Source organism: Phacochoerus africanus, chromosome 8, assembly GCF_016906955.1.
Source record: "Phacochoerus africanus isolate WHEZ1 chromosome 8, ROS_Pafr_v1, whole genome shotgun sequence".
Classification (NCBI taxonomy): domain Eukaryota; kingdom Metazoa; phylum Chordata; class Mammalia; order Artiodactyla; family Suidae; genus Phacochoerus; species Phacochoerus africanus.
In genome coordinates, this window is record NC_062551.1 from 62,574,559 (window position 1) to 62,588,649 (window position 14,091).

The following is a 14,091-nucleotide window of genomic DNA, read 5'->3' on the forward strand; positions in this document are numbered from 1 at the left end:
TTCTTTTCCTGCATCTACATCATTCACAACGGCCACCACTTCCAAAATCGTTCACGGTGTTTGGGTGTGTCAATACCTGCTGGAAGTTAGTGTCAAATTTAAAACACTCAAGGAACACTTTGAAAATTGGAGGTGTGTGTTTATGTCTAGGACTAGAATTATAGGATTTAACTCCTACTGGAGACATATCCTATGGACATAATTAATGTGGTAAATCTATTAAACGGATTTCTCCTCTCTTTGCACATTAACAAACTCATACCTGGAGTTCCCGTTGTGGCGCAGTGGTTAACAAATCTGACTACTAACCATGAGGTTGCAGGTTCGATCCCTGGCCTCGCTCAGTGGGTTAAGGATCTGGCATTGATGTGAGCTGTGGTGTAGGTCGCAGATGCGGCTCAGATTCCGAGTTGCTGTGGCTGTGGTGTAGACTGGCAGCTACAGCTCCAATTCAACACTTAGCCTGGGAACCTCCACATGCCATGGCCCTAGAAAAGACAAAAAGCCAAAAAAAAAAACAAAAAAAAACAAAAAAAACCTCATACCTGAGACAAACTGTATAAATAATCTATGTGGGAAGTCTTTCAGCAGGTGCTCCCAACGTGTTGACATAACTTGCATTGGAGAGAGACCCCATAAATGTCAGGAATGTCGAAGAGCTTTTGGGAGGAGGTCTTGACGAATTAGGCATCGGAGGACTCATGCTGAAGAAAAACTCTTCTGGTTTGTAATCAGTGTTGGAATCTTTCTGTCACACCCTTGATTTTAATGTGTATCAAGGAAAGCCATCTGGGGAGAAGCCTAATGAATGTAGTTAACACGGGAAATCTTCCTTTCAGAGCTCTGAGTGTATTTCACATCACAGAACTCACGTGGAAGAGAAGGAAGCCTCTGAGTGTAATCAATGTGGGAAATGCTTCAGTTGGAGTCCTCACTTTGTTACTCATCAGAGGACTCACACTGGTGAGAAACACCAGGGATGTCATAAGTGTGAAAAGTCTTTTAACCGGAATTCTCACCTTGCTGAACATGAAAGAATCCATATTGCAGAGAACCCCTATAAATATAAGCAACTTGGGAAATTTTAGACACATCTTTTATCTTATTGTGAATCAGAAAATTCACATGAGTGAAAAACCACATGAATGTGCTGTGGAAAAGCCCTCAGTAGACCATCTTACTTACGGGACACCAAGGAATTCATAGTGAAGGAAGCCCTATGCAGATAATCAGTGCAGAAAGCCTTCAGATGGTGCTCTCCACTGGTTGGCCATCAGGGAACCCTTCTTTTTTTTTTTTTTTTTTGCCTCGGCATGCACCAGCTTAATGTGGGATCCCAGTTCCCAGACCAAGGACTGAATCAGGCTGCAGCAGTGAAAGCTCTGAATCCTAACCACTAGACCACCAGGGAACTCCCAGAGAACTGTTTCTTAAAGAAAACTGTTAAGTAACATTCCATGTAATGACATATGGTCCATCTCTGCTCTTATGACACAATCCCTCAAAAGCTGATCCCCTAGCACAGATCATAATACCACCGAGGCCCAAATCTGAGAAGGAACAAGGACAAGAAAATGAATAATATAAACTCTGACATGGGGAAATTTGTTGTTCAAATGAGTACATTATTGGTACAGAGATTGAAACAGTTGAAGGAAATGTCACATTGATGTTCTTTTTTACTTAGATGTTTTACCACTTGGGGCCATTTGTGTAGTTTCTAATCTATTTTATGCAGATTCTGTAAGAAATATTTATGTAAAGTGAAAAATGCATGAGGTCCATGTTTGTGCTGTCATATTAAAACATGTTTGGGAGTTCCCGTCGTGGCGCAGTGGTTAACAAATCCGACTAGGAACCATGAGGTTGCGGGTTTGGTCCCTGCCCTTGCTCAGTGGGTTAACGATCCGGCGATGCCGTGAGCTGTGGGGTAGGTTGCAGACGCGGCTCGGATCCTGCATTGCTGTGGCTCTGGCGTAGGCCAGTGGCTACAGCTCCGATTCGACCCCTAGCCTGGGAACCTCCATATGCCGCAGGAGCGGCCCAAGAAATAGCAAAAAAAGACAACAAAACAAAACAAACAAACAAACAAACAAACGTTTGCCCATGGACGAGAATAAAAGTGGAATGGATTGTTGATTTTTCCTTCTTAAAACTATTTAACTTAATATTCCTGTAATAATTACTTGACAACAAATAAAAACCATCCAGAAGAAATGTAGAATCTAAAATTAGAAACCGTGGGACTGTTTACCCCTTTTGTGTGAGGATTTCAGGAAGATGAGAACACGGAGCTAAGAAGCAACGTGCTACCTGGCTCCAGGGAACTATTTCTAGAAAGATGTGTGACATCCACACTTTCTCTCATCCTGGGTTCCCTGGGGATTCACCACTGAGGACGCAGTGGTTTCTCAGGAGGGGCCTGAAATCCACTGGAACATCTCAGCACGGACTCGAGAGTGCTGGGGCCGCACAGGAGGTGGGTGTGCTCAAATCACTGAACACACGGGGGCCATCTCCCCAGAACTTCCTTCGCCTTCCTTCCTTCTGCCTGGGGAGAGTGACAGGGATGCAGGAAACAGAGAGATGGGAGGGAATAGCTCCAACTCAATGACCGGCTCCTGGTTCTGTCTCACTGCAATGTCTGACATGAAACCAGAGTAGGGTCCGTTGCGTGAGCGGCTGTGGGTTTCCTAGTGTCGGTGTCAGCTGCTCTCCCTTGATGAAAGAAAATTTATACATTAAGGCAGGACAAAAAAATTGAGCATACAATTCTCCACATTTGTTGCCCCCCCTGCCCCCCGTGTGCAAGCTGCCCCTGCAACCGCAGGGACCAGGGCTCCTCAAAGGTGGACGTGCCTGCTGCACCTTTCTGCTGACACTAGCAATGTAAGGTCTCAAGGGAACGTCTTTCTTCCCAGCTCCGCAGGGGCCACGGGGATGTGCTGATCGCCTCGTAGGCGCTTATGCGAACGAGGTCACCACGGAGAAGCTTATGTCAAGGATCAGTATGTTGGAGTTCCCGTCGCGGCGCAGCGGAAACGAATCCGACTGGGAACCATGAGGTTGCAGGTATGATCTCTGGCCTCGCTCAGTGGGTTAAGGATCCGGTGTTGCCATGAGCTGTGGTGTAGGTCGCAGATGTGGCTCAGATCTGGCATTGCTGTGGCTCTGGCGTAGGCCGGCGGCAACAGCTCCAACTAGACCCCTCACCTGGGAACCTCCATATGCCACGGGTGCGGCCCTAAAAAGACCAAAAAAAAAAGGATCAGTATGTCATTTTGATGTCCCATCTGTTGTCTTAAAAATGTATGTGATGGGAGTCCCCTGGCCGCTCAGCAGGTTAAGGGCCTAGCATTGTCATTGCTGTGGCTTGGGTCACTGCTGTGGTGTTGGTTCCATCCCTGGCCTGGGAGCTTCCACATGCCATGGGCACAACCAAAGAAAAAAAGAAAAATGTGTATCATGATGCCCTCGACTTCTAACAGGTAGAACAGTTCTCAGATCATCCCGAGAGTCTGTCTCCTGGGTTAAAACTCTCAGATGCAAATAAAATGCCCTTTTACAAAATCTTCTTGATAGTTAACTGAATTTTCATTGACATCCTAGGCAGAGGCTCTTAATGTGTGTCTAATACAGTTCCTGGGGCATGGCTGAGCCTCGGCAGCAAGCTGGGGCTCCCCAAGGCTACTGACAGCCCCTCTTGTTAGACTTCTGCAGAAATTCCCCACCCGCGTACCGGGATGCCGTGCAGAGCTTGAAAAATACCCATACTGGGGCCCATGTCCAGAAAATCCTATGTTAGTTCTGTACTTGCTGCTGTAAGAAATTACCACAAACTTTGTGGCTTAAAACAATACAATCTCATGATTTTAAAGTTCTGGAGGTCAGCGTCAGGAGGGGCTGAAATCAGGATGAGGGCAGGTTTGCAGTCCTTCTGGAGGCCGGTCTCCCCCCTCAAGATCCTTGCCTCGCTCAGCTCTGCCATGTTCCTTTTCCCATGCAGGTAACACAAGCACATTATAAGGTGCAGAACATGGATACGCAGGTTGGTATCATCCTGCTTACCATGGAAAGTTCCAGAAATACTAGGAGCAGAGTCTGGACATGCCTCTAGGGGGCCAGGGCCAAGGAGGGCATCCTAGCCAGAGGTCTCTGCCAGTGCTCCCCTTGATTCCAGCCCTTTTCCTGTCCACGCTACTGCTCCAGCTCCTCCTTGTCTGAAATCCTGCCACCCAGGGCCCTTTTCTGCTCAAATCAACCACCACTGTTTGCTGTCCGTTGATACCAAGGACATCCAAGTGGACAGAGAAGATGTGAGGAGGGCTTGAATGTCCTGCACAGAGTCAGCAGGTCCAGAAAAGACCAGAAGATCCTCCCCTACACCAATTGAGAGGGTCCTGTTGTGCCCTACAACCAAGCTCAGCAGCAAGGAGCTCTGCCCTGTTCACTCTGCACCACCCGAGGGGCACCTTCACTGTTAAGATGGCATGAGGCTCTGACTTTCTTTTTTTTTCCGGGCCACACCCGCGGCACATGGAAGTTCTCAGGCTAGGGGTCGAATTGGAGCTACAGCTGCCAGCCTACACCACAGCCACAGCAATGCGGAATCCAAGCCACATCTTCGACCTACACCACAGCTCACAGGAATGCTGGATCCCCGACCCACTGCTCAAGGCCAGGGATTCAACCGCATCCTCAGGGTTACTAGTCGGATTGGTTTCCACTGTGCTACACTCCCAAGATCTGCATCTCAAAGGTGGGGCAGAAGGTTGCTTTGCATTTGCAGGGATGCTAGAGCAGCAGCTCTCGGGCGGTTGATCAAGGAATGTCTCTCTCTTTTTTTTTTTTAGCTGATTTTCTGGAGTTGTTGTTCAGGAGGGTGCTCCACATCCTGATGCTGGCCCAGGCTGATGTGCCTCGAAGGGCAGGGTCCTGTGGGAAGCAGAGAAGATGAACCAAACTTGGTCTCTTCAAGGTAAAGAGATCAGTGCAACAAACGGTTCGGCTAATCACATGTGAGACAGAGACAGGGACGGGGTCTGGTCTCCTGGATACACCAGGGCGCATCGGTGAGTTTTATCTAAGGCGGGGGGAGGGTGGTCATTTGCAGGAAGAGGTTCCGGGAGCACAAGGGTGGACAGGCTTCGGGCACTGCTGTTGCTTCCCGGAAGACAGGGCTGGGTAGCAGGTTCAACATCCTCACGGTGTTGGAGAGAAAGCCGGTGACAGAAGTATGTCACCACGGTGACACTGGTGATGAGGCAGAAGCAGAGACTGCACTTAGAGATTAGCGTTCACTCACAGGGTGCGCCTGGGCAAGTGGTCCTGACACAGCAGAGCAGCCGCTGCAGCGCCAGTGGCCGAGACTGTCCCTGCTGTCATCTCTCTGGGAACAGCCACAGCAAGAAAGGGAAGCTGGCTTGAAAAGCTGAAAACTCCCAGAGGGCAGGAGAGGAGGCGAGAGCATGGGAATCGATGTCCTGCAAGGCACTGGCACCCCTGGAGTGGGCCGAGGGGCTGCCCAGCAGGCGGGACCCACTGGCGGAAGGAGAGCTGGCCAGCGGTGCTCCCTCTGGGCCTGGTGGGGTTGCTGGGCTGCTCCCCTCATCCTTGGGAGGCTGAGGGGGTCCTGCCAGAGGCACCGACCCTCAGCTGGGACACCCTGACCGTGCGGACTGGCCCAGCGGCAGTGGGGAAGCCAAACGTCCAGAGGCGAGGAGACCAGGCCCAGACCCCTCTTTGAACTGGTTACTTAGCCAGCTGTGCCTCAGCTTTCCAGCTGTTCCAAGGGAAAGTTAATACCGTGTCTTCCCTTATAGGGTTACCAAGAGCAGTACTGAGTCCATACCCGCAGGGAATTTACCAGGCTGGTAGTTAATAAGCCCTGAATCTACTACTATTACGACTGCTATTACTAGCTCCTCTTTCAATCCTCAACAGTTTTTAAGGGCTAAAGAATAAACAAGAGGGAAAAGCCTAAAACACCCTGAAAAAGAAAGGCAGTGAGGAATGGCCAGCGTTACCTGATAGTAAACCATATTATGAAGCATCTATACTTTTTAAATTGTAGTATTCGCACATAGATAGAGCAATTCAACAGAAAAGAAGATCCAGAAATAAGACTAAATTGCATATGGAAAGTCAGTGATAAAAGGAGCACCTCAGGGAGTTCTCGTCGTGGCGCAGTGGTTAACGAATCCGACTAGGAACCATGAGGTTGCGGGTTCGATCCCTGGCCTCACTCAGTGGGTTAAGGATCCAGGCATTGCCGCAAGCTGTGGTGTAAGTCACAGATGCAGCTCGGATCTGGTGTTGCTGTGGCGTAGGCCAGCAGCTGCAGCTCCAATTCAACTCCTAGTTTGGGAACTTCCATATGTTGCAGATGTGGCCATAAAAAGAAAAAAAATTAATGGTGTAAAAATAAACATTTGTGGGAGTTCCCATCGTGGCGCAGTGGTTAACGAATCCAACTAGGAACCATGAGGTTGCGGGTTCGATCCCTGCCCTTGCTCAGAGGGTTAACGATCCGGTGTTGCCGTGAGCTGTGGGGTAGGTTGCAGATGTGGCTCGGATCCCGTGTTGCTGTGGCTGTGGTGTAGGCCAGTGGCTACAGCTCCGATTTGACCCCTAGCCTGGGAACCTCCATGTGCCGCGGGAGTGGCCCAAAGAAATAGCAAAGACAAAAATAAATAAATAAATAAATAAAAATAAACAATTGTGTGAAAAAAACCCATAATACTATTAGCAACATAAAAAGATTAAAATGGGAGTTCCCGTCATGGCACAGCAGAAACAAATCTGACTAGGAACCATGAGGTTGCGGGTTCGATCCCTGGCCTTGCTCAGTGGGTTAAGGATCTGGTGTTGCTGTGAGCTGTGGGGTAGGTCGCAGACGCAGCTCGGATCTGGCGTTGCTGTGGCTCTGGTGTAGGCCAGCTCTGATTAGACCCCTAGCCTGGGAATCTCCATATACTGCAGGTGCAGCCCTAAAAAGCAAAAAAGAAAAAGAAAAAAAAGATTAAAATGAAAAATTACAATTTGCAAGGTGAAAATTGCTCTTAAGGAACTTCCAAAACTAGAGTAAGACCAACAACCACACAGAACAAGAAATTAAATGACTCTTATACATACTAAAGGTGCCTGTAATTAGAGAAACTCTCATTCACTAGAGAAATGCAAATTAGAACTACATTGATATACCATTTCTTACCTATCAGATTGGCAAAGATTTAAGTTTGATGCCACACCCAGCTGATGAGACTGTGGGGAATAGGTCCTCCCCAAAACACACCCAGCTGATGAGACTGTGGGGAACAGGCCCTCCCCAAAACTGGTGGCATGCAAGAAGGTATAACCCCAAAGCAGAGGAATTCGGCAAAATCCCTTTGACGCAGCAATCCTGCTTCTAGGGATCTAATCCAAATATACACCGGCAAAGGTGCAAAATCACATAGGCACAGAAATACTGGTTGCAGCACTGCGTGGAAGAGTAAAATGCCCAATAGATTTTACGTGTCATCAGTAATGGCTGATAGATGGAACTGTGGACCTGCCACACGGTGGTGCCCTGGGCAGCTGCCGGAGCCTGATCACCAACCAAATGGTTAGCTGGAATCAAAGAAGTACAGAAGTACATGATAGCGCTAAGCGTGGTTATGGGAGCTTATAGTGTGAGGCACACATTCAGAGGTATTTGCTAATGTTTTTTCTTTTTCTTTTTTGCTTTTTAGGACCATACTCTCAGAATATGGAGGTTCCCAGGGTAGGGGTTGAATCTGAGCTACAGCTGCTGGCCTACGCCATAGGCACAGCAATGTGGGGTCTGAGCTCTGTCTGCGAACTACAGAACTACACCACAGCTCATGGCAATCCTGGATCCCTGACCCACTAAGCAAGTCTGGGGATCAAACCCACATCCTCATGGATACTAGTCGGATTAGTTTCCGCTGCGCCACGACAGGAATTCTTACTTGTGTGTTTTCTTTTTTTGTTTGTTTGTTTTTTGTCTTTTCAGCTATTTCTTGGGCCGCTCCCGCAGCATGTGGAGGTTCCCAGGCTAGGGGTCGAATCGGAGCTGTAGCCACTGGCCTACGCCAGAGCCACAGCAATGCGGGATCCGAGCCACGTCTGCAACCTACACCACAGCTCACAGCAACGCTGGATCGTTAACCCACTGAGCAAAGGCAGGGACCGAACCTGCAACCTCATGGTTCCTAGTCGGATTCGTTAACCACTGCGCCACCACGGGAACTCCATGTGCGTTTTCTTAATGGACAGATAATTTGTGTAAAAGGTTACCAAAGGGAGAGGGCAGGATAGAGGGAGGAACAGGCACAGAAGCTTATTTTGTTTTTCTAGTTTTTACTTTGGAACCATGGAAGTGCTTTGCAGAATTGTAAATTAGGTTATTTATTTATTTATTTATTTAGTCTTTTTGCTATTTCTTTGGGCCGCTCCCGCAGCATATGGAGATTCCCAGGCTAGGGGTCGAATCAGAGCTGTAGCCACTGGCCTACGCCAGAGCCACAGCAATGCGGGATCCGAGCCGCGTCTGCAACCTATACCACAGCTCATGGCAACGCCGGATCCTTAACCCACTGAGCAAGGGCAGGGACCGAACCCGCAACCTCATGGTTCCTAGTCGGATTCGTTAACCACTGCGCCACGACGGGAACTCCAAATTAGGTTATTTTTAAGTGATCCCTAAAAATTGAAAGTATACAGTGAAAAGCTTATCCCATGGATAATTACTTCCATTAACTTTTGGCCATACCCACAGCATGTGGAAGGTCCCCAGACCAGGGATCGAAACCGCACCACAGCAGTGACCCAAGCTGCTACAGTGACAACGCTGGATCCTTAACCCACTATTGGAACTCCTTCCATTAACTTTATTTATTTTGCTTTTTTTAGGGTTGTACCCTCGGCATATGGAGGTTCCCAGGCTAGGGGTCGAATTGGAGCTACAGGTGCTGGCCTACGCCACAGCCACAGCAACGCCAGATCCGAGCTGTGTCTGCGACCTACACCACAGCTCACAGCAACACTGGATCCTTAACCCACTGAGTGAGGCCATGGATGGAACCCGAAACCTCATAGTTCTTAGTCGGATTTGTTTCCACTGTGCCACCATCGGAACTCTTCCTCCACTGACTTTAAAACACAGCCATCCCACTGTGGCACAGTAGGTTAAGAATCCAACTGCGGTGGCTCAGGTTGCTGCATAGATGCAGGTTCAATCCCTGGCCCACCACAGAGGGTTAAAGATCCAGCACTGTCACAGCTGGGGCTCAGGTTCAATGCCTGGTTTGGTGACTTCCATATGCCTCCGGTGTGGCCCTAAGAAGCCAAAAAAAAAAAAAAAAAGGCGGCAGGGCTCCTCAGAGAAATGGCAGATTCCAGGGCTGCAGCTGGAAATTTATAGAACGAGCATGCAACATCTTCTCAGACAGGAAATCAAAGAAACTATCAAAAGCTACTAATATCATGCCAGGAATTCCTGTCATGGAGCGGTGGAAATTAATCCGATAGGAACCATGAGGTTTCGGGTTCGATCCCTGGCCTCGTTCAGTGGGTTAAGGATCTGGTGTTGCCGTGAGCTGTGGTGTAGGTCACAGACGCGGCTCGGATCCAGCGTTGCTGTGGCTCTGGCGTAGGCTCACAGCTACAGCTCCAATTAGACCGCTAGCCTGGGAACCTCCATATGCCATGGGAGCAGCCCTAGAAAAGGCAAAAAGCCAAAAAAAAAAAAAAAAATCATGCCAAAGGACACAGGAGCCAGACTGAAGGAGCTGATCCTGGCCAAGATTTGGACAATTGAAGTATCAAATTATCCACTGCAATAGATTAAAACACAGAATATGGGAGTTCCCGTCGTGGCGCAGTGGTTAACGAATCCGACTAGGAACCATGAGGTTGCGGGTTCGGTCCCTGCCCTTGCTCAGTGGGTTAACGATCCAGCGTTGCTGTGAGCTGTGGTGTAGGTTGCAGACGTGGCTCGGATCCCGCATTGCTGTGGCTCTGGCGTAGGCCAGTGGCTACAGCTCCGATTCGACCCCTAGCCTGGGAACCTCCATATGCCGCGGGAGCGGCCCAAGAAATAGCTAAAGACAAAAAAAAAAAACCCAAAAACCCACAGAATATGTTTAAAATTCATGAATATAAAACACATGGATCACCTTTGAAGGATTCTAGCACTTCTATTTTCTCAAAGCAAAGGGAAAGAATGAAGCGTTTATCCTCCCTCTCCTGAGCAAACTGTATCTTAGGGTAACAAAAGTTGGTAAGGGGAAGTTTTCCAACAGATCTATGCCGAAGGAATGATATATTAGAAAAACACCATTTTGTAATTTCTAATGAAATAATGAGTGTTGGAGGCAATGATCAGTGTATCAATGCATCAATGGTCGCTAAAACCATTCTGTGAAAAACGTTGAACTGTGTAATAGATGCATCAGGCTGTCAACACTTGAATGATTAAAAACAACATCACCAAAATGCACCAGACATCATTTGCATTCTGATATGATGAAAAAGGAAACATATGCACCACCTCTGACTGTCAAACACACATACAAATCTGAATCTAATTAAGCCTCAAGGTCCAACTACCAGTTTACAGGAAAACCAAGGGGAAGAGAAATGACACCAGGAGATACCACTTTTAAAATCCAAAATGTGACAAATCTTGCAAGAAAAATATACCTAGTTTCAACAAATAAATAGAAATAAAAGGAAAAATAATATGTGGAGGTTTTGAAATCCATAAACTGTAAGACTTAAGCACACATGAATGAAATGCAAGGTGTGAACTTGTTCAGATCCTAATTTGAGTAAACAAAATATAAACAAAACTACACAATTTAGGTTTTAAAAACTGGATATTTGGGGGTTTTTTTCTGTCTTTTTAGGGCTGTACCCTAAAAAGGGCGGCATTTGGAAGTTCCCAGGGGTCAAACAGGAGCTATAGCCACTGGCCAATGCCACAGCCACAGCAATGAGGGATCCCAACCACTTCCGCGACCTACACCACAGCTCATGGCAATGCCAGATCCTTTAATCCACTGAGCGAGGCCAGGGATCAAACCTGTGTCCTCATGGATACTAGTCGGGTTGGTTAGCTCTGTGCCACATTAGGAACTGCTTGATATTTGATATTAAGAAATTACTGCTAATACTTTTAGGTGTGTTAATAATTTAAAAGTTACATATTTAAAAGTCACTTACCCCCATTATATCTTTTTTTTTTTACTAATAGGTATTGGTAATTGTATGTATTGATTAACAGCTTTACTGAGACATAATTCACACACAGTTCACCCACTTAAACTGTACAATTCGATGGTTTTTAATATACCCAAGAATTTTACAATCATCACTATAATCAGTTTTAGAATATCCAATTAGCAGTTTTAGAATATCCATCTACATAGTCACATTTCCTTGAAAACTCCTTCAGCACCCCAGACACGAGAGCACAATCCAGGAGCTTAACGATGCCTGAAGTTTCGTAGGGCCAGAGTGGTTCCAGCCATTCGGCCAGCCTGGGAAAATTTCCTGTGGCCTCTCCCTCCTTGAAGAGCCAGGGCAGGTTAGACGGTGTGTGGGCCTCTGCTCTGCAAGGCAGTGAGACTGAATATAAATGGCCAGACCATATATAGCAGAACTCTGACCGACAACCTTTGTAGCAATAGGCCTCAAACAGTCAAGACTTGGTCGCTAACTGCCAGCTTCCCTACTTTTGGTCCCTGTCCCACTCAGGACCAACCGGAGAAAGCCAAATAAGCTCCCGTGAACTATCACATAGGATGACCGATTCTAGTTAGCAGGCCTCCAACTGCAACACTCCACCAAGAGTCACCAGGACACAGCTGAGGCCTTTCCTTTTGTCGCTGTCAAGCTTTCCCTCTCCTCTGTCGGCCTCTGAGCTTCCGCACGCCCTTGCTATGGTGGGCTCTGAGAAAACAGCTTCTGTGGGCTTCATCAGGTGGGCTCGCTTTACTTCCACTGCACGTGAGCGCTGCAGAGGCCCACGAGGAAAACGCGAGGCCGCGCAGGGTTCTGAGGCGAACGTCCCGCCCTCGATCTGCGTCGCAAACGCCCAGGAGGAGATCAGAGCGTCCGCTAACTTGAGCCAGAGGGACAGAGCCCCCTGGGGAGCAACGCTCTCAACCACAACACCAGCCGTTGCAACAGAAAGAAAGATGCGTCGCCTACGCTCAGACGCCCAAGGCCTCGACGCTCCCGCGGCCGCCGGGGGCGATGGCGGCTACAGCGCTTGGAGGAACTGCCACCGAAGCGAGAAAAAACAAAACAAACAACAACAACAAAAAAGCCGCCCGCCGCGATGCCTTCTGGGACTTGCAGTTCGTCGCTCTGAGCGCGCGCACTTCCGCCGACCACCGGAAGTGCCGCCATTGGCCGCGCGCGCAGGTGAACCTGCCCCTAGGGAACCTGCCCCGAGGCTCCGCAGTGCCCCGGAGGCCACCGGAATACGGAGAAGGTTTCTTCCACTGGTACGTGGACTTTGAACTCAATTTGAAGAGAAAGTATCTGTTGTCCAGATGAACAAAGAATTAAGGGAAGTCCTAGCAGAGCGAATGGCTTTGACATGTGTTGGAGGCCTATGTTTGTTATTTTTGGTGATGCCCCAAGTGAAGACTCAGGAGTTTGGAGGTGTGAAGAGCAGGGACCCCAGTTGCCTTGTTCATGAGGCTGGCGTTTGGATTTCAGAGCCTGGGGAGTAGAAGCTTCGAGCGGTAGAAATAACACAGTGCCAGGGGCAGCGCCAAAGAAATAGGAGTGAGGACTCCTGCGTTTCCACTAATAGTGAGGAGGCAAGATGAAGGCCGCTGTGCAGGAGATGAGAAATCCGTGGTCATTGGCAGCTGTGTTGCACTGAGGAGTCTGTGGGTGAAAGAATCAATTAGTAGTCAATCTAAAAAAGAAAGGGAAGGTTTTCTTCAATTTGAAGAGAAAGTATCTGTTGTCCAGATGAACAAAGAATTAAGGGAAGTCCTAGCAGAGCGAATGGCTTTGACTGATGTGTTGGAGGCCTATGTTTGTTGTTTTTGGTGATGCCCCAAGTGAAGACTCAATTACATGTGTTCTCTCCCTGGCCTCGCTCAGCGGGTTAAGGATTGGGCGTTGCCATGAGCTGTGGTGTAGGTCGCAGATGCCGCTGGGAACTTGCGTTGCTGTGACTCTGGCATAAGCTGCCGGCTGCAGCTCCGACTGGACCCCTAGCCTGGGAACTTACATATGCAGCGGGTACGACCTTAAAAAGACAAAAAGACTGAAAAATAAAGAAAAAAATGTTTTAATAAATAAAAGCAAGACAATTAAAAAAAAAAAAGAAAGACCTGTATGTCAGATGATGACTTGACAGTTTTATATAATCCAGAAGTGCAGTAAAGTGGGGGAAGGCTCATTGTGACCCCTCACAAAGAAGGAAAAATTCCCTGTGACACAGTGATTAAGGATCCGGCATTGACACTGCAGTGGTTCAGGTTGCTGCTGTGGAGTGGGTTCAGTCCCTGGCCTGGGAACTTCTACATGCCACAGGTATGGCAAAAAAAAGGAAAGGCCATCTCCTAAAGAGGTCTGGTTAATGCAGATACACAAGGCAAACTAAAGAAAGGGGAAGGATGAGGCCTAACAAGCAGACAAAAAGTTTGTTTAAATTTTCATTGACTTGTTATAAGACATGGATTTTATTTCATCAAGTCTTTGGAGGTATGGCTGTTTGTAGAGGAGGCAATGGCAGTGGCAGGAAGCCTGGGAGAGAGGTCTGGGCTGGACATGAAGCCTGGGCAGCACCTGAAACCCCATCTTCCACTGGCAGGGAAAGGAAACTGGAAAAGGAAGGTGAAGGAGAGGCCTTCTCCCTACCCCTGCACACAGAGGAACCCCTGCTGGACCAGCCCACTCCTGGGCCCAGCATGAGGAGAAGAGGTGGAGTTTTATGTCCAGCTATGACCAATGTAATTAAATCTGCTGTGCTCCTACATTGTGTCAGCTCAGCGTTAAACTCCATAAATGCAGCTCGTGTAATCATCGCAGCAGCACCACAAGGCAGGGGGCTGCCTT

The 14,091-nt window shown here is 48.1% G+C and overlaps 1 protein-coding gene across 1 annotated transcript in view; it reads left to right on the forward strand.

The window, feature by feature from the left end:
• The first annotated feature begins 12,460 nt into the window (after positions 1-12,460).
• LOC125132980 (zinc finger protein 8-like) overlaps positions 12,461-14,091 on the forward strand; it is a 38,220-nt gene continuing 36,589 nt past the window's right edge. Inside the window, exon 1 of the mRNA XM_047790910.1 lies at positions 12,461-12,518. The gene's annotated coding sequence lies outside the window, so the exon portion shown is untranslated. The remainder of the gene's footprint in view (positions 12,519-14,091) is intronic.